At 43.8% G+C, this 20,857-nt stretch overlaps 1 pseudogene; it reads right to left on the bottom strand.

Moving 5' to 3' along the window:
- Nucleotides 1–301: 301 nt before the first annotated feature.
- Nucleotides 302–14,151, bottom strand: LOC133108252 (sodium- and chloride-dependent GABA transporter 2-like; annotated as a pseudogene).
- Nucleotides 14,152–20,857: the final 6,706 nt, after the last annotated feature.

The raw sequence follows: 20,857 nt of genomic DNA, 5'->3' as shown, positions 1-20,857 counted from the left end.
GCATGTTTTTTTTAACTTTTATCATACATTGTTTAAACTTACCTCACACACAATATCTCATTCACTGTGGAATAACTATGTGACTGTTAAGTACCAAAAAAAGCATTTTTGTACTTGCTCGCATCAGTTGAGCATAGCTGGGAAAAAAGCTAAATATATATATATATATATATAGATATGATATGATTTTTAAATGCACACTTTTCAAAAAGATGAAAGAAAGTGTGTTGGGAAGCAAAATCAGGTTTGTTACCAGGATGTAACCCATTAAAAAATACTTAACAAATCTGAAAAATATTATTTAGTTGGTCATCAACTCTTCCATCTCTGTGGCAGTAGTCGCAAGCGCTCGCTCAGCCATTTGCTTCTGGGTCAGGGGGAGGTCATCACCAGGGTGACACAGATCAGACCATCTCTGTCAGCAGAAAAATAATAATGGTAGGGATCTTGATAAGCAAGTGTTTTACACAATATAAATATGTAATGTATTTACAATATACAAAACAATGCCAATGATCTGTAAAATATTAAAAATCAAGTTTATTAAAAAAAGAGAAAAGAGAAACTCCAACTTCCACCCATTGTTTGGATCTACTTCTAGGTCCATTCAGAACCAAACCAAAATGATGACATAGCATACTGATCATATATTTAATAAAAAATACATGAGTGAATAGGTTTTACTTCAAAAGATGGGTTTTTCTTTTCTAGCATAAGCTGTCAGTAGATAAGACTGATAGTGTGCTGCCTAGGTAGGAGTAAGAATGGAAACAGACTACGGAATGGTAACAGACTACACTATTTTTCACTACATATTGTACAGGACAGACAGCTCTATCCACATCCACCTGCCTTGAATTTGGCTCATTGCATATTTACTGATGTTGTGAGTGTGTGTGTGTGTGTGTGTGTACAATTCGGTAAAAGCTTTCAGCACAGCTGTGGAGACACAGGATCCAGGCCTCACCTGTCTGAGAGTGCCAGTGCTGATGGAGAGCTTGACCAGACTCCACCCCGGCACCAGTACAACAGAGGAGAGGGCCAGCAGCCAGCCCAGCACATATGATACACATACCAGCGGTTAAAGGTCAGGGGCTGGTACTTCACCACAGAGAAGATGAAGGATCCCTACGGGAGAGGAGGAAGAGTGGAAGGTTTTATTAACACACACCATGCTGCCATTGTGTCATAGAAGTAGAAATTATATGAAATTGAGTTCAGTGTATGCAGTTAAAGACACAAAATGACCAATTTATTACGTATTTCCTCGAGGTATTTATCATCTGCTGTCGTAGTAGCAGCGGTTCAGCAGTTCTGTTGGTGAAAATGCCTTGTTAATTAGAGAGGTCAGAAGAGTGGCCAGGCACTGCTGTCAGGAAGGCAATAGTAACTTCATCTTCAGCGTAAAGAAGAACAAGGAGTCCTGGAAGTGATGGTATGGCCCCCACAGAGCCCTGATCTCAACATCATCGAGTCTGTCTGGGATTACATGAAGAGACAGAAGCATTTGAGGCTGCCTAAATCCACAGAAGAACTGTGGCTAGTTCTCCAAGATGTTTGGAACCTACCTGCCGAGTTCCATAGTTGGAAGTATACCAAGAGGAATTGATGCGGTTTTGAAGGCAAAGGGTGGTCACACCAAAGATTGATTTGATTTAGATTTTTCTTCTGTTCATTCACTTCTTCTGTTCATGCATTTTGTTCATTGATAAAAAATAAACAATAAACATTTTTATTTTTGAAAGCATTCTTATTTTACAGCATTTTTTCACACCTGCCTAAAACTTTGCACAGTTCTGTATATCTTTGCACCCTCTTCTGGCACCTGTGCAATTGTTTTCACTGGTTCATCTGCTGAGGCACACCATTACCCTACATTTGCTCATTGTGCATGTGACAAGGCATGTGACCAAGGACACAACTGAACGTGTGGTGAGTGAATCTATTACACTTCCTGATGCACTTGCTGTTTCTGTATATTACACAGTATACTCTACGGGCTGAACCCAAATCACTGCAGTCTCTGTGTAATGGGTGAGAAAACGGCCTCTCACTCGTCCAAATATTTGTTGAACTGAGCTAAAGACAAACTCGCCTCTAGCCAAGGGCAACAGCGTTCTTTTTGAATTTGAGGGTTACGTCATCAGGGAGCGTTGTCGAGGTAACCTGCTACCAGCCTTCACTTTCTCTGCACTTCACCACTGAACTAGCTGAGCTAACCACGCTACATCTGCACTCCAGACTTTGGTCTTACATACTGTGTCATAGACTGTAGTGCTCAGCGTCATTATGTGAAGAGCAAAGGGCTGTGAGGGTAAATGCACTTAGACTGGATTACAGACCTCACTCATTGCCATGGATTACGACCCTTTTAAAATGTAAAATTACTTGGAAAAATCAGTTTAATTAATTTAATCAAATGAATTAATTGAATGTATAAAGTGCAGTCTGTAAACATTTGGATGGTGGTATAATTTTTGTTCTTTTCACGAATGACAAATCAGAAACAGCTGAGAAGTCAAACTCACCAGGGTCACCAGTGGGGTGAAGTATAGCCAGCAGAGCTTAAAGATGAGGCTGGGCCGTTCCCTGGTCATGTCCTCGATCACATCCATCATGCGCTCTGCCCCTGCTCCAGGGCAAACAGGAATAACGGTGAGTGTAGTGTGTCATGCATAACGGGAGATTCCACTAGGGGGAAAAACCCTCAAAAAAGGCAGAGAATGGGTGTAGAAGCCAAAAGGTTTAAGATATCTCCGCTTGTGCGTCCCCCTAGTGGCCAGCTATACAATTATTTAAGGGCACCCCTGGATGACGCAAGCAACATTTGCCAGTTGAAGACAGGTGCATACCTGAAGGACAATGAGCTGAAATAGTTATTTTTAACGAACTTTGCTTTATAGTTTCAATTGTTTTCATTTGTTTAGGAAAGGAATCCATAAGCCATTTCTAGAAGTGCTTTGTTTTGGGTTGTCGCGACGTATCCTTTTTTGTTTTCCATCTGTTATATAGTCTATCCTGCATAGCATATGCCTAGTATTTGAGCTACAAACATAGCCTATACACGCACACTCATTCATTAGTCCGTTAAACACTGTCAATCTGGAAGACTGGATACTTTGAACAAATCAAGAAGAAGCAATCAACTACCGTGAGTAGCCCAATGCAATGATAAATGAAGTAAAACTGAATTAGTTATAACTCGTATCGGTGATAGAAAACAGCTTTTAGAAATAGTAGACAAGGCTGTCACAATGGGAAATGAATGATGACAAAATTGCTTTCTTTTTTGTTTTGTAAGCACAGTGGAGCAGTGTGTTATGAAACTGCTGTCTCTCTGCCTTAACGTTTTCCCTTTTGAAGTGGTTTTGATTGTTCTTGGTATCCATGGTCATTAATTTGCATTATTCTGTAGGCACTAGATACCTTTTTCTTTACAAATCAGATCAGTAATTAATCTTTTGCACATATGAACCCCCAGCCATTTTCAATATATATGGCAAAAAACGTCAGCAACTTTGAAGCTGGGTTCAATTCAGAGATATTCTACCATTCTCTGTATGTTTATTTTTGCACATTTTGAATTTCATACATTTTTTCGATATGCATTTTATACATAATTCCATTTTCATGGCCTCTTCTGTACATTGTGCTGAGTATTGTTTTACTATTTGATGCCATTTTTCATTTGATATTTCCAGTGTTGCATTGGAAAGGTATAGTTTGTTGGAAGATACACGGTTTGTACAGTAATGTGTTAATACAGACAGTGATCTTCCTAAATCCATTGAGCAAAGTCCTGCACTCACCAAACAGCCAGCCCATGGCCAGAACCTTGAACACACACACGAAGAACATACAGGCCCCATTACAGGCATAGTAGTCCAGGAGCTGGAGCACATACATCCCCCCCTGCTGGACATAATGGGAAAGGACAAGAATAGATATTATAGGGGAAAAAGGTCAGGGTGAGACCAGAGATGGAATATGGAGATATGGTTTCACTTTCAAGGGGTGACTATGAGCACTAAAACTGGGTTAAACAGAGCAGAATGAATGGTGGTCAATGGAAGTTTTCCAAGAAAACAGCTCAGTCAGAGAAAATTCATAGTCAACACTGGATAACTCTGTCGAATACAGGATGGTCACATAGCCTCATATCTCTCTCCAGCTGTCTTCTCACCTGTGTGACCATCACCAGCTCCAAGAGGAAGCAGGTGAGGCAGAAGAGCAGGAGGAAGATCTCTCTGCGCCCAGCCCTCCGTAGTACTTTGTGAAACAGGTCCATCACCGACGTCATCAGCACCTCCATCCCCACAAACTGATCAACAGACAGACAATATAAGGTTCACCAGAGGGAGGCAGGGAAAGGGAGATAGAGGGAAAAGAGGATAAGAAAAGGATGAGAGAGAGAGAGAAGATGTAACTAATGTTTTCCTGCTTGTGATAAACTATCAAGAAATATCTTTATTAGTGTGATTGCGAAGAAACACACTACTGTTATTCAAAATTCAAGTACTAGCACTTATGTGACCTCCACTCTTTATTCTCCACAATTTTCTCAGCACTGAACTACTTGGGCACACTTTCCCTGAAAAACTTTAATCTATTCAGCTTGCTGAGGAATGGTGTGCTCTTTCTTTTCATATTGATATATTTTATATTTTTTGAATGATTTAACTTTTAATTCCTGCTATTGAAATTAATGGTGGAATGTTCATTTGCTCGAGTGGTGACAGTTGGAATTAGAATTTTTGTTTCTTAACTCCCTCACTTTTTATGCTACATGCATACACTCACCGAGGGCTTCATTAGGAACATTTTTACTTCATTACACCTAATTACTCATGCAATTATCTAATCAGCCAATTGTGTGGAAGCAGTGCAGTGCATACAATCATGTAGATAAGGGCCAGGAGCTTCAGTTAATGTTCACATCAACTATCAGAATGGGGAAAAAATTTGATCTAAGTGACATTGACCATGCAATGATTGTTGGTGGCAGACAGAGTGGTTTAAGTATCTCAGAAACTGCTGATCTCCTGGGATTTTCATGCACGCTAGTCTCCAGAGTTTGCAAAGAATGGTGCAAAAAACTAAATCCAGTGAGCAGCAGTTCTGCAGACAGAAATGCCTTGTTAATGAAAGATATCACAGGAGAATGGCCAGACTGCTCAAAGCTGACAAGGTGACAGTTCTCCTCCCCAGCTGAAAACAGCCTGAGACAAGCCCTGCTTTCCCTTTCTGAGTCGTCGGATGGTTTGCCAGAACGTCCTTGAGCCCAAATGAAAGTCCTTCTCCATAGCCTCCCCGAACTCCTCCTATATCCGTGTTTTTGCTTCAGCGACTGCCGAAGCCGGAGCCCTTCTGGCCACCCGGTACCTGTCTGCTGCTTCAGGGGACCCCCACGCCAGCCAAACCTGCAAGGCCTCCTTCTTCAGTTTGACAGTCCACCAGCAGGTTCTTGGGTTGCTGCCCTGACAGGCACCGAAGACCTTCTGGCCACAGCTCCTGCTTGCCACCCCTGCAATGGAGGCTTTGAACATGGCCCACTCGGACTTCATGTCCCCAGCCTCCCCGGGATGCGCGAGAAGTTCCTCCGGAGGTGGGAGTTGAAGACCTCATGGACAGGGGCCTCTGCCAGACGTTCCCAGTTCACCCTCACTCCACGTTTGGGTTTATCGGGTCTGTCCGGCAGCCTCCCCAGCCACTTGATCCAATTCACCACCAGGTGGTGATCAGGTGACAGCTCTGCTCCTCTATTCACCCGAGTGTCCAAGACATACGGCCGCAGGTCTGATGATACGACCACAAAGTCGATCATCAATCTTTGGCCTGAGGTGCTCTGGTACCAAGCACACTTATGAGCTACCCTATGCTTGAACATGGTGTTCGTTATGAACAATCCATGACCACCACAGAAGTCCAATAACAAGACACCGCTCGGGTTAATATCAGGCAGGCCATTCCTCCCAATCACCCCCTTCCAGGTTTCTCCGTTGTTGCCCAGTCGCCCAGCAGAACTATTGAGTCTCCGAGCGGCACTCTTTCCAGGATGCTGCCTAGTGACTCCAAGAAGGCCGGATACTCCAAACTGCCGTTTGGTGCAAAAGCACAAGCGACAGTCAGAGCTTTCCCCCCAGCGACATGTAGTCGCAGAGAGGCCCTCTCGTCCCCTGGGTGGAACTCCAACACAGTGGCACTCAGCCGCTGGCTTGTGAGTATCCCCACACCCGCCCGGCGCCTCTCACTCTCGCCAGAGTCCAGCCCCTATCCAGGAGTTTGGTTCCGGAACCAGTGCTGTGCGTGGAGGTGAGCCCAACTATATCTAGTTGGTACCGCTCCGCCTCCCGCACTAGCTCCGGTTCCTTCCCCACCAGAGAGGTGACGTTCCACATCTCCAGAACCAGTCTGCGACGCCGAGGATCAGCGCGTCCCGGATCCCCGCCTTTGCCCACTGCCCGTTGGGCAAAGCACCCGACTCCAATGCCAACCCCTGCAGGTGGTGAGCCCACAGGGCGGCGACCCCATGTTACCAGTTCGGGCTGTGCCCGGCCGGGCCCCATGGGATAAGGCCCGGCCACCAGACCCTCACCGACAAGTTCCCCTCCCGGGTCTGGCTCCAGAAGGGGACCCCGGTTTCCCTTTTCCGGGCGAGGTAACTGGGTTATTGTGAGGCCGTGTCATTGAGTCTTTGAATCACTCTTAGTCAGGCCCCTCCTCCAGAACCAATTTGCCTAGGGAGACCCTACTGGGGGCTAATGCTAATGCCCCCGACAACCTAGCTCCCAGGATCACCAGGAAACACAAACCCCTCCACCACATTAAGGTGGCGATTCCTTGGAGAGGTATTTCTAAATGTTAAACTGTTGAATTTAATCTAGTCTTGAATAAGACATTTGTAGGTTTTATTGATTAATTGAAGTTGTTTCTCTGTCATTAAATGAAGTAAATTCATATTTCACCCCAAAATGAAAATAATAATCAAGAAAATGTTATTTACAATTGTATATAGCACTTTTCAAGAACCCAAATACTTTACAAAACCTGGGGGGAGAGGACAACAATAGACTAACTAACTGTGGTGACTAACAATAGAATTCTGATTATTATTTATTTATTCATTCATTGAGACATGTTTCCCATTTTCCCATAACAGAGAACAGGAGAAGTACTCCAATATGACATATGAAATAGAACTATACATTTTACAAAAGAAACTAATAGAATTTAAAAGTAAAATCAATCCAATCACAAATTCTACAAAACATGTACAAATCTTCTCTGCTGTGATTTTGTTTCTTTTTGTACAATTGTCTGAACATTTTCATGGCTCCTACCATTAGTTCAGATATACACTATGTACTTATGTCATTTGGCTGTGATGACTTTGAATAGTTCCTTTTACAGAGCATTAATTACTAGGAAGTAACAAGACACAATTGGTGCAATTGCAATTGGTGTAATTGTAAAGTTCTGGTTCAGTCGCTTTTGAATGTTATTTCATTCTGCAGCTCAGTGGTCACCCAGAATTATCATAATGACCTCTTTGTCCAAACATTCTGATTTGTCCTATACTGCCATGAAACCAATAGCCTTGCATTACGCAGGAACTCTTCATCTCATGCCACTAATTGATTCTTATTCATACTTAGCAACCACCTAGCGACACCATAGCAAAGACCTCGTAACAACCTAGCAACCATAGCAACCACCGAGGAACACATTTGCAACCACCTAGCAACACCCTACCAACCACCTAGGAACACCTTAGCAACCATAGCAACCACCTAGGAACACCTTAGCAGCACCCTAGCAACAAGTAACCACTGACCAAAGACCAGGCATGCTGCCAATTTGCTACAATCACACTCTAGTTAACTATGAAATGTTGTCCAGTTCGCTTGGCAAGTAATCTTGCTGTGATCTCTGGTAACCCAGCATTATGCTTTGCTAGCTCAGCACAGCTTTACTTCATGTTAAGCAAGAACCAAACTGGGAGCATTGAGAAGTAAACAAGGGCCACAGACATTAGTAGTGGCAGCAGTATCACAGACTCAGCAGCCAGGAATGGTGACCAGCAGCCAGGAAACTGATTACCTGAGTGTCCAGGCCCAACAGGATGATCATGATGAAGAAGCAGACGGCCCACAGCTGAGGTAGGGGCATCATTGCTACTGCTTGGGGGTACGCAATGAATTCCAGACCAGGTCCTGGAAGCAGGGGAGAACATGGGAGCGAAAGACAGGAGGAGAGTGGAAGAAATGGAAGACTCAGAAGAAATGGAAGAATAATAAACAAACCTATCATTCTTACCCAGGTCTCATATTCCCGCACATTACAGTCACACAGTTCTGCATTAAGCAGATGCTGTTATGCAGAGCACCTTCCACAGATGACCTTTTTACATACTGTCTGTTAATACAGCAGTAGATTAGGAAGAGTTAATTAGGATCAATGACGTGACTTGCTATTGTGATGTCTGAAACCCATTTATATATATATATATATATATATATATATATATATATATATATATATATATATATATATATATATATATATATATTAGTGAAAAGACAATATTATGACGAGTTAAGTTATTAAAATGAGAGAATTAGAAATTTAAGGAACTACTTCAAATTGGCTGATGTCATATAGGATAACAGTCCGCACCAACATGCTGAATGCAAAAATGCTACAAAAATAGTTACAAATAAAATGAAAAACTTTTTGGGCATCATTTTATAGGTCTTTCTATCAACATATGAAGACTTCAGACCAGGCAGGGTGAGAAAGTTGGGTGACAGCAGGTCGAAAGCAAAGAAAAAGGCAGGCACACGATGTAGGGGTGGCATCTTCAGAGGTGGTGGTGTCTAAGCAATTCCAGCCCTTGCAGGAATCGGGCCTGCCTGGTGCCCAGGTAGGAGACATCCTGTGTAAGGTGGACTGGCTGGAATACCCTTTAATAGTTACACTGTTACACACTATCAGTGAGCAGGTGAAGTGGTGTTCCATAGAAGTTTACAACCTGCCACCCCAACACATATTGCAAATTTCACTGGGCCATAGTCCCTTTTCTGCACCTTTTGAGGTCGCAGGAAGGGTTAACAAGGGAAGACCATCTGTTCTCTTGTCAATCACCCTGTCTCAGTATTTACAGGGTTCAGTAACTGAAATGAATCAAGTGTGGGATGTTTCATGACAAAGCAGGTTTAGGGTATATTCATGTTTAGTATCATTTCGCTTGTTTCAGTTCAAATTGTGCAATGGTGTAATTTCCACAGCGGTATACCGAGGACTTGGTTCCCCAGGAACCTAGGGAAACTGTGGAAACCTGCCCCCGTGAAGCCACCTGTCTCAATCTCTTGACCAGCACCCACCACCTAGAGAGCAATGTTTCTAAATCCAAATTGACTAAATTTTGACTATTTTTAGATGGAGATCAAAGGCCTGGTTTCGGCTTATAAGCACGGCAAACCAAGCTATCTGAGGGACCCCCATGCACACAGTGCATGTAGTTTTCATTGCCAGGTATGACTTTTAAGACTCTGCGATTTGGTTTAATATTGTAACACTTTTATTTATGTTTAATTTGGAATTTAAATGGAATTAACAAAGTAAAAACTTGATCGGTGTGGTTTCTCTTACTGAACACTCACTGTTATACAGGTAATGCTTGGATACCCCCTTTGGCTTGGTCTAGGGAGGATGCAAATTTACACTTAATGTATCACGGCGTATTGCAACCGTAGACCTCTGACAGTAAATCAATCTCTAACCTTGTTGAGAACAGTGATAGCTAATGTTGGTCTTCTTGGGTCCCTGAGCCGCCATCGGATACACCCATTGGTAGCATCTGACACAACATCTGAAATGACCGTGGACATAGCCAGATCGTGAGATATGTACCAGAATTATTTCCTGTCTGATTCCTGGTACAACCTGTTTTGTTTTCTACTCTCGCTCTTTGGATTATCCTCTTGTTCTGTTTTGACCCGCTGTGTTTGGACCCCCTTTGGCTACTCATTGATTTTGGATTCTGTTTCTGTTTGGACTGCCCGTGTGTTTTCGACCCTCTGCCTGTATTATCAACTACTCTCTGGATTATCCGGGTTGTACCGTTTGCCTTTTTTCTGAACCATTGCCTGGACTTTGGGTTTTTGAACGGCCTTATCTCTGATAAATTTATCTGCTGGAAATTGACCCTTGCCTGTTTGATCAAAGTTAATAAAGACTCTTTATTAGGTATCTACTAGAGATGTTCCGATGGCATTTTTTCCTTCTTGATACCAATTTTGATACCTGAACTTGCATATCGGCCGAAACCTGTGCATGAAATTTTATTTTGTCTAATTGCAGTGTAGCCTCTCAGTTACAGAAATCTGTAGTGAAATGCATCTGTTAAAACGATAATTCTTCATTCCTCTTCCCTATGGCCTTCTGTCTGATGGACTTGATTGGCATCTGTTAATTTGCTGCTGTTAAGAACTTTGTAACAGATGGGGTTGTGCACTCAAAATGTTGTGGTCACGCAATATTTGCCTGATAGGATATGATACCACTGGATTTACTTTACCATAGGTGACTGGTCTAATGATTTTACTTTGTATGCCAATACAGGTCTCTGTACCATGAGACTTTTATGTTACAGTAAACTTTGTCAATGCTTTTTGTATGGTGCGGGAAAAATGTAGTGCCCCCGACCAGTGAGTTGGTACCTTGCATGACAGCCAGTTGCCATTTTTTTGTGAGTGGGTGTGAATGAGTGAATGAGAGGCATCAATTGGAAAGTGCATTGGATAAAAGCGATATATAAATATTTTTTACCATTACAGTCCGCATTGTCACGGTCTGGATTCAATTCAAGCTCATGAGGTTCATCTATGCACCACAGCCTTAACCAAATTACATTTTTATATATTTGTCACATCTTCGTAATTGGTCTTCACATACTGTGCAAGTACCTGATTCTGCGACTTCCTCTATGGGGACGCCCTGCTCATGTGCCATGAACCCCAGCACAGAAAAGACCGCAAATCCTGCCACCAGGCTAGTCCCGCAGTTCAGCAGACACAGCCATAAACTGTCCCTGTAGAAACACCACCAGGAGGCTAAACATTCTCTGACCAGCCCTAATTTTTGCATTTCATTTCTTCGAAGGTGAAGGAAATTAAGTACTTGCTGCTAAGTGGCTTGCAGGATGTGTGTTGGTATCAGAGTATTGCACTAGACAGAGCTGCATATTTATGGTTAAGAACCTGACTATTTTCCTCTGCGTTTCTGCCCTAGTGTACCGTGGGTAAGCTTGGGCCTTACTTGTAGCAGTTGTTGTTATAGGTGTTGTAGCTACCCAGGACAGTCGGAGTACCCGATCCAACACTGTATGAGAAGAAGACCTGAGCTCCTGCATCCATCCACACCTGTAGTGACATCACAAACCTTGAACACATTGGGTGTTGCTTAACACAGAGGAAAGCATTTGTTCCCTGGCTGGGTGAAATTAGGAAAGAGACACCTTACTGTGACAAGGTGATGGGGTGCAGCTGGTGTTATGGAGTACTTACCTGTGGGTCTGCCAGGCAGGAGGGGTCAGGGTACAGGTAGAACTCCACCCCCTGCAGAGCTCCAGGTAGAGTTAGCCCTCGTATTAACAACACCAAAAGCATCAGGTAAGGGAAGGTAGCTGTGAAATAAACCACCTGGTGAGAGAGGGAAAGAAAGAGTGAGAGAGAAAAATGATGGTTCATTTCTTTGGAGAAATGTTATAAATAAATAAACATGAATATTAAATGTCAGTCTGATTTATACTGTATGTCCCTGTTTGAGTCTGTTAAATTCAAGTTCCACACCCGTCACTATGTGTTGAGTCTTTTACTTTGTGGGTCTCAATCTACTGAGAGGTTACCTGGGTAAGGACATTATTTACTTATCTCTGTCAGTAAATCAGGGACAGACCTTGCCTGTAGACTTCACCCCCTTCCAGATGCAGAAGTAGCAGATGACCCACATAGTGATGAGGCACAGGAGCAGCTCCCACCTCACACTGCCCACCTCCTCAATGCCCCCTGAGATCAGCAGCACACGTCTCCTGGGCCAGGGGGAAGAGAGAAAGAGAGAGAGAGGGAAAGGTAATGAGGGGGAAAAAAAATGGAAAAAGCAGAGAGAAAAATTGTAACAGCTTTATTTACAAGAAAAATATTTACTTACATTTATTCCAGTGTAGGAACCATGATTCTCTGCACACCCATTGCACATTGGCCCAACCATGTACACAAATAATGAACATCTTCTCCACTTATGGATTAATTTATGGCTCAGAAATAATTATTGTGCAAACATAAATGCAGGTGAAACTAGGCCAATGTGCTCCATCTCCACATACACTTGCAAACTATACCCTTACACATCACCTGATTTATTTATCTTAGCAGACACTATTATCCAGAGCAATTGACATGCATTTATACAACTGGATATTTACAGAAGCAATTCAGGCAACGTACCATGGTCTCTTTGAATCCACAATCTCTGGTTTCCCAGTTCTATAACCCTGAATACTGTAGGAGGTGCAGCCTGCAGACTGCACTGCAGCGCTTGCAGTGTGTTCTGCAGGTGGAGTTATAGCATGTACACAACTTTTAATTCACTTTACCTGAGTTCCAGGTGTTGGAACAGCTGGCCCAGGGCAGCTCAGAGCTGTAGGAGAAGTACAGGTAGAAGAGGGCCCAGGCCAGGATGATCATATAACAGATGACATCGTACAGCATGACCAGCTGACCAGCATAGCCAATCCCTGAGACAAATACAAATACACACACATGCACACACACTCAATTAACACCTGGTTATGCAATCATCGGTTTGAACAGCAACTTAATGGTTATGCACATGCCTGCTGTGGTTCCTCTTCACATTAGCACTCGTGATAATAACATTGATGTCTTCTGCTTTGAGAGACACATTGAGCATATGACAAATTCCAGTAATATACTGTGAATTCTTGCAATTAGCCCATTTCCCCCCTTAAGAGTTGAATCAACCTTTTAGCCTCACAGAGTTAGAGTCTGACAGAAGTGTAAGATGTCAGCTATATTTATAATAGATTCATTTTCCTGGGTGAACTTTGGTTTGGGAGAACATTCTATCCCACTCCTGTATGGCAATCAAGTGCTGTAACCCTACTGCTGATTATCCATTTTCTCCCAGTGTATTTACTGACCTCACTCCACCTCTCCATACTTGGATGCAAGGCAGCAGAAATTGGCCTGACATCAGGGCAGTCAACACACAAGAAGAGTGCGACAGCCTAGAGCTACAATTAATAACCACTCCTCACTAATAGCAACAGTGTACTTTCTCTTGTTTGCATTTTATATGTGCATATTGAGTTTGGAGATTTGCATGTGAGAAGAACTGAACTCAAACACTGGCTACACAGGGAGATTTGTCTCTTCTCTCCATTGCTCCCTATTGGTAAAGCCAAAGTGATCTCGGGTTTACCCATTTGCCCACAGAGGTTTCTGGCCTCTCACCCTCAGCCAATGGGCACAGCTTCCTCCAGCAGGTGATGGCCCCCTCCTGGGTGTACTGCCCCATGGCAGTCTCCAGCAGGAACAGGGGTATCCCACAGGTCACCACAAAGACCAGATATGGCACAAGGAACACTCCTGCAGACACACCCACACACAAAGTTAAAATTCAAGATAAATATTCAGTCAGCAGTCCCACAACTGGTATTTGACCAAAACCAGAGATGTTTAGTTTCATGTTGTCAGCAATGTGTGACTGTGTAAGAGACTGAGCACTAAACACACCATTGAGAATAAATCAATACGTAAATCTATACTCATTCAGAACATAATACGTACACACTCTCACTTACACTCTCACTTACACTCACACTCTCTCTTACACTCAGACTCTCACTCTCACTTACACTCTCAATCTCACTCTCACTCATGCAGTCATACTCACATTCATACACTCATCCCACTCACCGCCGCCGTTCTTGTAGCAGAGGTATAGGAACCTCCACACGTTTCCCAACCCCACTATGTTGCCTGCCACTGCCAGGAGGAACTCCAACTTACTCCCCCACTGCCCCCTCTCCTCCAATGGCCTTTCTGCGGTCTCCCTCTCCTTCTTCATCCCTCCTGCTGTCCGTTCCACACTCTGAGTGAGCTGAGATCAAACAGAGGCTGATGTTTATGTCATGTCGAGGATGGGTGGAGAGCCAGATGTGACTAAGGGTAAACCCCTATAAAGGAAAGGAACAGGGATATACAAATACAAATGAGGAATACTCCCGGAACAGGGGGAGGAACAGAAAATAACACGGATGAAAACTCAGACAAAATCAGAAATAAAGCCCAAAACGGCTATAAGAAAATAAAAGGACCCTTAAAAACAGGGCGACTACCCAACCAAAATACGTGCTTAAAGTTGAGCACTGAAAACCCCGGACCGGGGATAAAATAAAAGTACAACCTAGAAAAAGACAAGGCACGAAAATAAAAACCTTGAGACGCAGCTCAGGAGAAAAAATGCAAACCAAAATACTTTTACCGGGGACACCGTCCCTCAACCACAGACTCACATGAGCACGAAAAATAAAAGAGAAAGAAAACAAAGAACCTATAGGAAGGCGTCAGCAGTGTACACACACTCGCAAACTGAACACCTTCCTTACCTTTTTCTTTTAACTGAGTCAGAAACCCAAACCAGCACATTACCTGACTCAACAATCACTGAGTCTAACTTGTGCTTACCAGCTCTGTGCCAGAGCGAACAGTGGACACTAAAGCATTGATCAACTGTCAGCACGGCCCTTAAATACTCTCAGGAGGAGACTAATGAGGGCCAGGTGAAAACAATGAGCCCCTGCCCTCTGGTGGCCCCAATCAGTCACTACCTCCCACCATGACAGTTTACCTGCTGACTGACAGAGACCTCCTGACATGTGCACAGTGTACCTGAGATACTGAGCCAAGTTACGAATGAGTGACAGGACCTTAAAGAATCGTAACTTTGTAAATCACAAGCTGTTCTGAAAACAATATGCATAAAACATTATGTATAATAAGCTTATCATAAAACTTGATTTTCAGATTTTATTTTGACTGTATGAAGGCTAGATACTAAAATCCTCATGTTCTACCATGCAAATGAAAAATACCTTCCAGCAAAATGCTAGAAATCCAAACAAGCAATGCAATTAATGACAACTGACTTTTCATCTTTATTCATCAGGGTCCTATTATAAGGGAAATCTGAAAGATGTTTTAAATCTCTGGATAAAAAATCCATCTCAGCAAGAACATTGATGAAGGTGGCTTTGCATTCTTTCACCTTGTTAATACTGAATGCTTACCATGGAATTTTCTGTTCTTCCTTCTTCCCATCTTTGTCAGGAATTTGATGTTGTTTGGATCGATTCACATCAAACTGCCTCTATTGCAGCTTTCATACAACTTGTTATGACTAACAGCCAAATCAGCATCAGTCAGTTGGCCAATGTGACATGACTAGTTGAGACTAGTGTGCATGGAAATCTGAGGAGATCAGCAGCTTCTAAGACACTCAAACCACCATGTCTGCCACAAACAATCATTCCACGGTCAGTCACTTAGATAAAAAATTTTCCCCATTCTGATGGTTGATGTGAACATTAACTGAAGCTCCATACCCTTATCTACATGACTGTATGCATTGCACTGTGGTCACACAAATGCTGATTAGATAATCTCATGAATAAGTGGGTGTAAAAAAGTAAAAATGTTCTGAATAAAGTGCTCGGTGAGTATTTTGTCTATTTGAAGCCTGATATCTATCAACCGTAGATGTTTCAACATTGTTATCTCAATTTTTTCAGATTTGGTGGTTTTGCAATGAAAATGTCCTTCCGTTTCAGAAACTTACATCAGTTTACTTGTGAAAAACTTTTTAGATCAGATTGAGCCACCCCTCCACAGCACACTAAGGGTGTAGGAGAGTAAACTACTCCCCGTCCTGCTGCAGGATTCTGATCAGCTGTTGATAATGTTGATGAGTTGGCTGTGCTGAAGATCCCGTTTGTTACGGCCACTTGGGCCTCTCAGCCTTATTCTGCATTACGTTGCTTATTTCTGTTCTGGTGTCTTGTAGGCCAGGTCCCGTGTGTTCCTGGATGGGATGTGCCAGCGCGCGGGGCGTGTCCCAGCCGAGGTCATAAAGTGGGCCTGGCCTTCCAGAGAAGCGGCGGGAGCTTTGCCATGTCTTTTGCGTTTGAGATCAGTTTGAAATACATATGTTTTCACGTAATTAAAACCTAAATGTGAAACAGTTGCGAAGTCTCTCCTGCCGTTTTCTTTGTTACCTTGAGCCGGTAACAAATGGGGGCTCGTCCATTCGTGCACCGAAACGTCGGACAATAAGGTTTGGTAAGTTCAGCGATATATTTGCTAGGCCTTTTACCTTACCTTACTTAATTGCGTATTTTTTGGGACGTGTGGTTTATTATTTTTGAACAGTTCCTGTGGCTAGAGCAATTGTCTCGGGTGCACTCCGAGGCATTGGTGGAATCGCCAGTTTTCTGGTTGTTTTGCCATACCTGCGGACTTGGTGCTCAATTCATCCCACCACCGGCCTGTTCGAAGCGTGTAGTTAATTACATGGGTTTGTTTTGTTTTGCCTAGGGGGAATGGTCATTGGTCTTGGCTTTTATTATCGCTGGGCTTCCCGGTTTAGTTTTGTTTTCTGACTTTGGTGTAATTAGTCTCTTATACTGTTTCGTTCAGTTGGTGTTATACGCGCAGTTACTTGAATAATGACATCACTTGTTGAAAAGTTCGTTGTCTTTGATGCATTAACCAAGGACCAATTGATACAATTGGCTGGTCATTACAAAATTGAAGTCCCATCCGTGCGTCTTAAAGGGGATGTTAAAAAGACTGTGAAGTCGGCTTTGTGATATGCTTTTGATTAATGAATCCGATTACGTTTCAGATGAGGAGGAAAATCCTCCGTCTCCTAAAACTAAGGAAACGTTGACTTTTGAGGAGCAGAAAGAATTGCTTCGCATCCAGTTGGAGAATAGCAAACTTCTGCATCAAATGCAACTAGATAGGATTCGGTTTAATGAAGACAATGAACGCGCTCGCCGAGCATTGGAGCAGCAAAAGCTCGATCTTGAAGCTCAGCGTTTGGACCTTATTAGACAGGGAAAAATGCCTACACCTACTGGAGTAGATGCTAACAAGGATCTTGTCACTAGTCTACGGTTGATTCCTCCTTTTAATGAAAAAGTTGAGTTTGCCAGAGATGTGCGCTTACAATGCCAACGACGGTGCGTTGCCTCTAATGTTAAAACCTATGATAATTTAATGAATTTAATTGTCCTTGAGCAATTTAAGAACACATTGCCCGAGCGTGTTGCGACATATGTTGCCGAGAAACAGGCTAAGAACGAGGCCGATGCTGCTGTTTTGGTAGATGAGTACGAGTTAACTCACAAAGTTCACGTGGGCTCATCGGATGAGCAAAGAGATGTTGGTTCTTTTCGCAGAGATAAAAGTTTTAACGTTAATACACCACAAGTTTCTGGAACAGATCATTCAGTCGTTAAATCTGATTCAGAACAAATTTGCTATTACTGTCATGCGAACGGTCATTGGAAAGGGAACTGTCCAGTTCTGAAATCAAACTCCAAAAGCCGCTTTTCTTATGTAAAGCCTGATATGTTGGCTGCATCCCCTTTTAAGATGGATGTACAGTCACGTTCTACTGAACCGAATTCCAATTATTCTCCATTCATTTCAGATGGACTTGTTTCCTTGATTGGCAGTGACGAAAGAATTCCTGTAAAAATCCTGCGTGACACTGGAGCGTCAGAGTCCTTCATTTTGGAGTCTGTTCTGCCATTTTCGTCCTCTTCAAGTTCTGGTAGATCTCTTTTGGTTCGTGGAATTGATCTCACTACCTTTGCAGTCCCTTTACATAAGATCATGCTGTACTCAGAGTTAGTTGAGGGGGAGGTTGAGTTGGGAGTATGCCCTGCTCTCCCTGTGGACTCTGTCTCGGTGATACTTGGAAATAATTATGCAGGTGGACGCGTTTGGCAGTGTAACCCTGTGCCAATAGTGTTGTCTTCTCCTCAGCTGAGAAATTAAACTGATGATTGTTCGAAGCAGTTCCCTGAGGTGTTTGCAGCTTGTGCTGTGACCCGCTCGGCTGCTCGTGCAGGGGCGGAAGCCAAGCGGGTCAAGGTGGGTGCAGAGAAAACTAGGTTTGCCTTACCCGATTTTCCATTGAATCTGTCCTATGAGGACCTAGTTAAAGAGCAGCGTGCAGATCAGTCCCTGTGTTCATTGTTTGACCGTGCTGTCCCAGCTGACATTTTTGAGAGCATGGCTCATGGGTACTCTGTTCAAAATGGTCTGCTTGTGAGAAAATGGACCCCCTCCACTGACACTTCGGTGGGGGAGCCATGGTTACAGGTTGTTGTGCCTGCCACCGCTAAACTTGCAGTGATGAAGATCGCTCATGACCTGTTGGGGCATTCTGGTGTGAGAAAGACATATGACCGCATTATGCGCCATTTCTATTGGCCGAGGTTAAAGAAAGATGTTGCTGCTTACATAAAAACTTGCCACATCTGCCAGATGACTGGTAAGCCCAATCAGGTCATCAGGCCTGCACCTTTGGAGCCGATACCTGTGGAGGCTGGTCCTTTTGACCATTTACAGTTGGACTGTGTTGGGCAGTTGCCTACCTCTACAAGTGGTTCTAGGTATTTGTTGACCATCATGTGCCAGGTGACTCATTATCCTGCTGCCTACCCACTGCGTTCTATTACCACCAGGTCCATTGTAAAGGCTCTTTCCCAGTTCATCTCCATTTTTGGTATACCAAAGGTCGTCCAGACTGACCGTGGGTCCAATTTTATGTCTCGAGTGTTTTCTCAGGTTTTGTGTCAACTACATATTAAGCATCACAAAGCTTCAGCTTACCACCCTCAGAGCCAAGGTGCTCTTGAGCGTTTCCACCAGACATTGAAGTCTCTACTTCGTGCTTACTGCATGGAGTTGGGACAGAGCTGGGAGGAAGGATTACCTTGGTTGCTCCTTGCTTCAAGAGAGGTAGTACAAGAAAGTACAGGGTTCAGCCCTAATGAACTTGTCTTTGGCCATTCTGTGCATGGTCCTTTGACTGTACTGAAGGATGGTGCAGGCCTTCAGGAGCCACCAAAACCTTTGTGTGATTACGTTAATGGTTTTAAAAGACGTCTATATGAGGCAGCTCGGTTGGCAGGTGAAAATTTGTCTGTCACTCAGGCTAAGATGAAGCAGCGCTACGATCGGAAGGCTTGTATTTGCGCCGTGTATTTGCATTAGGTGATAAGGTGCTGGCCCTTTTGCCAGTTATATCCTCAGCGTTTCATGCAAAGTTCGCTGGTCCATACACTGTGGTCCGAAAGGTGTCAGATATTAATTACATTACATTACATTATTGGCATTTGGCAGACGCTCTTATCCAGAGCGACGTACAACAAAGTGCATACCCATAACCAGGGATAAGTTCGCTGAAAGACCCTAGAGGTAAGTACAATTTCAACTGCTACCTGTACAAGAAAGATAAGGACAAGGGCCATTTTTTTTTTTTTTTTTTTTTTTTTTTTTGAACAAACAAACAAACAGAGCAAAAGTCACCAAAGTTAACTATCCAAACACTGCTTACCTAGCCAACTAAAATACTGATACACAAGTCACAGAGACAACAATTAAGGTTCACAGGGAGGTAGGGAGGGATGGGGAGAGGTGCTGTTTGAAGAGGTGTGTCTTCAGCTTGCGCTTGAAGGTGGGGAGGGATTCTATAGTTCTGACCTCAACGGGGAGTTCGTTCCACCACCGTGGAGCCAGAACAGACAGTAGTCGTGAGCGTGAGGTGGAGGTTCTGAGAGGGGGAGGTGCCAAGCGGCCTGTGGAGGCTGAACGAAGAGGTCTGGCAGGGGTGTAGGGTCTGATGATTTTTTGCAGATAAGCTGGGGAAGACCCTTTAACTGCTTGGAAGGCTAGCACCAATGTTTTGAATTTGATGCGAGCCATGACAGGCAGCCAGTGGAGGGAAGTAAGCAGGGGGGTGACGTGTGAGTATTTGGGAAGGTTGAAGACCAGACGAGCTGCTGCATTCTGGATGAGTTGGAGGGGTCTGATGGCAGACGCTGGGAGGCCAGCCAAGAGGGAATTGCAGTAGTCCAGGCGGGACAGAACCATCGCTTGGACCAGGAGCTGGGTCGAGTAGGGGGTGAGAAAGGGGCGGATTCTCCGTATGTTGTATAGGAAGAACCTGCAAGACCGGGTCACCGCCGCGATGTTCTCGGAAAGGGACAGTCTGCTGTCCATCACCACGCCGAGGTTCCTTGCACTGGGTGACGGCGTGAGTGTGGTATCCCCGAGGGAAATGGAGAGATCCAGATGGGGAGAGGTATTAGCAGGGATGAATATCATTTCAGTTTTACCTGGGTTGAGCTTTAGATGGTGGTTGTCCATCCAGCTCTGGATGTCCCTCAGGCAAGCAGAGATACGGGCTGAAACCTGCGTATCATAATTATATGATTGCCACTCCTGACAGGAGAAAAAGCTCGCAGTTGTGTCACATGAACCTGCTTAAGCCGTATCATGAGCGTTCTGATACACCTGCAGGTGGTGCGGTTGTGCAGCCTGTGGCCTTAAGTGATGGTGTAGTGTCTCCTGTCTCTCCTTTTGATCCTTCGGTGGCAGCACAGGAGCAGGAGGAGATCAGGGCTCCCGACGACAGTGTGTTGCGAGCACGTCTTAATAACTCTAAGACCTTGAAACAACTTCCACAGTTGTTACAG

Source organism: Conger conger, chromosome 13, assembly GCF_963514075.1.
Source record: "Conger conger chromosome 13, fConCon1.1, whole genome shotgun sequence".
Taxonomy (NCBI): domain Eukaryota; kingdom Metazoa; phylum Chordata; class Actinopteri; order Anguilliformes; family Congridae; genus Conger; species Conger conger.
This window is presented reverse-complemented; position numbering and strand designations above follow the sequence as displayed.